We start from the raw sequence: 2783 nt of genomic DNA, 5'->3' as shown, positions 1-2783 counted from the left end.
GGAAGCCCTAAGTACCTGGGTGGAATCAGTTCCAGGATTTCATTCATGCGGGAAAAGTTGAAAATGTGTCCGAGACAGCGCCCTCTAGGCGGACACACGCTCCGGACAGAGCCCCTGTCGCTCAAGCCCTGGAAGCCCTAAGTACCTGGGTGGAATCAGTTCCAGGATTTCATTCATGCGGGAAAAGTTGAAAATGTGTCCGAGACAGCGCCCTCTAGGCGGACACACGCTCCGGACAGAGCCCCTGTCGCTCAAGCCCTGGAAGCCCTAAGTACCTGGGTGGAATCAGTTCCAGGATTTCATTCATGCGGGAAAAGTTGAAAATGTGTCCGAGACAGCGCCCTCTAGGCGGACACACGCTCCGGACAGAGCCCCTGTCGCTCAAGCCCTGGAAGCCCTAAGTACCTGGGTGGAATCAGTTCCAGGATTTCATCCATGCGGGAAAAGTTGAAAATGTGTCCGAGACAGCGCCCCCTAGGCGGACACACGCTCCGGACAGAGCCCCTGTCGCTCAAGCCCTGGAAGCCCTAAGTACCTGGGTGGAATCAGTTCCAGGATTTCATCCATGCGGGAAAAGTTGAAAATGTGTCCGGGACAGCGCCCCCTAGGCGGACACACGCTCCGGACAGAGCCCCTGTCGCTCAAGCCCTGGAAGCCCTAAGTACCTGGGTGGAATCAGTTCCAGGATTTCATTCATGCGGGAAAAGTTGAAAATGTGTCCGAGAAGGCGCCCCTTAGGCGGACACAGGTGTCTGCATGAGCCCCTGTCGCTCAGATGCTGGAAGAGCAGATTGAAAAAGGACCGGGGTAAAGAGGGGGAAAGCACCATATATGTGTCCGGGAAGGCGCCCCTCGGGCGGACACAGGTGTCTGCATGAGCCCCTGTCGCTCAGATGCTGGAAGATCAGTTTGAAAAAAGGACCAGAGGATAGAGGGGAAAAACACCATATATGTGTCCGGGAAGGCGCCCCTCGGGCGGACACAGGTGTCTGCATGAGCCCCTGTCGCTCAGATGCTGGAAGATCAGTTTGAAAAAGGACCGGGGTAAAGAGGGGGGAAGCACCATATATGTGTCCGGGAAGGCGCCCCTCGGGCGGACACAGGTGTCTGCATGAGCCCCTGTCGCTCAGATGCTGGAAGATCAGTTTGAAAAAAGAACCAGAGGATAGAGGGGAAAAACACCATATTTGTGTCCGAAAATAGCTCACTTTGACTCGGACGCGTTCCCTGTGATTTCAGCCTGTCAGACATGGTGCACATAGTAACGAGATGGAGGTGTTTTGGTCGACCAGGTAAAAAACGAAAAATCGAGAGAAGGTAAAAAGTAGGTGAAAAATTAAGCCTCTCTCGTTAAGGTACTTAGAAAAAATCCCAAAAAAAAAATGAACTCCCATTGAAATGAATGGGGAAAATTTTTTTTCTCGTTTTTTTTCTAAGTACAACAACGAGAGAAGGTAAAAAATGGTTTTTTTTAGCCTCTCTCGTTAAGGTACTTAGAAAAAAACCCAGATTTTTTATTTTCTCGTTTTTTTTCTAAGTACAACAACGAGAGAAGGTAAAAACAGGTGCTTTTTAGCCTCTCTCGTTAAGGTACTTGGAAAAAATCCGAGACATGTTTGGTCTTCCCCACTGACAGTGCGCCTTTGCTGGGTAAGTTGTGGACGTGCCAGGCACCCCCGGGACACCGGTGGAACGCGGCCGGACTCGTGGTACTCCAACCCGGGCATAATTTTGGATATTTCCCGGTCCTTTTTTTCCCCACTTTCCCAACTTTTCTTCCGAATCACAGTGCGCCTTTGCTGGGTAAGTTGTGGACATGGCAGGCACCCCCGGGACACCGGTGGAACGCGGCCGGACTCGTGGTACTCCAACCCGGGCATAATATTGGATCAAATTCGGGACTTTTGCCCACTTTCCCAACTTTTCTTCCCAATCACAGTGCGCCTTTGCTGGGTAAGTTGTGGACATGCCAGGCACCCCCGGGACACCGGTGGAACGCGGCCGGACTCGTGGTACTCCAACCCGGGCATAATTTTGGATCAAATTCGGGACTTTTGCCCACTTTCCCAACTTTTCTTCCCAATCACAGTGCGCCTTTGCTGGGTGCGTCGTGGACATTGTAGGCACCCCGAGACACTGGTGGAACGCGGCGGGACTTGTGGGACTCGAACCTGGGTGTGATTTTGGACCAAATTCGGGACTTTTGCCCACTTTCCCAACTTTTCTTCCCAATCACAGTGCACCTTTGCTGGGTAAGTTGTGGACATTGTAGGCACCCCGGCACTCTGATGGAACGCGGCGGGACTTGCGGGACTCGAACCTGGGTGTGATTTTGGACCAAATTCGGGACTTTTGCCCACTTTCCCAACTTTTCTTCCCAATCACAGTGCGCCTTTGCTGGGTGCGTTGTGGACATTGTAGGCACCCCGGAACCCTGGTGGAACGCGGCGGGACTTGTGGGACTCTAATCTGGGTGTGATTTTGGATAAAATTCGGGACTTTTGCCCACTTTCCCAACTTTTCTTCCCAATCACAGTGCACCTTTGCTGGGTGCGTCGTGGACATTGTAGGCACCCCGAGACACTGGTGGAACGCGGCGGGACTTGTGGGACTCGAACCTGGGTGTGATTTTGGACCAAATTCGGGACTTTTGCCCACTTTCCCAACTTTTCTTCCCAATCACAGTGCGCCTTTGCTGGGTGCGTCTTGGACATGTCAGGCACCCCGGAACACTGGTGGAACGCGGCGGGACTTGTGGGACTCGAACCTGGGTGTGATTTTGG

This window comes from Nerophis lumbriciformis, unplaced genomic scaffold (assembly GCF_033978685.3).
Source record: "Nerophis lumbriciformis unplaced genomic scaffold, RoL_Nlum_v2.1 HiC_scaffold_145, whole genome shotgun sequence".
Taxonomy (NCBI): Eukaryota; Metazoa; Chordata; class Actinopteri; order Syngnathiformes; family Syngnathidae; genus Nerophis; species Nerophis lumbriciformis.
Note: the sequence above shows the minus strand (reverse complement) of the source record.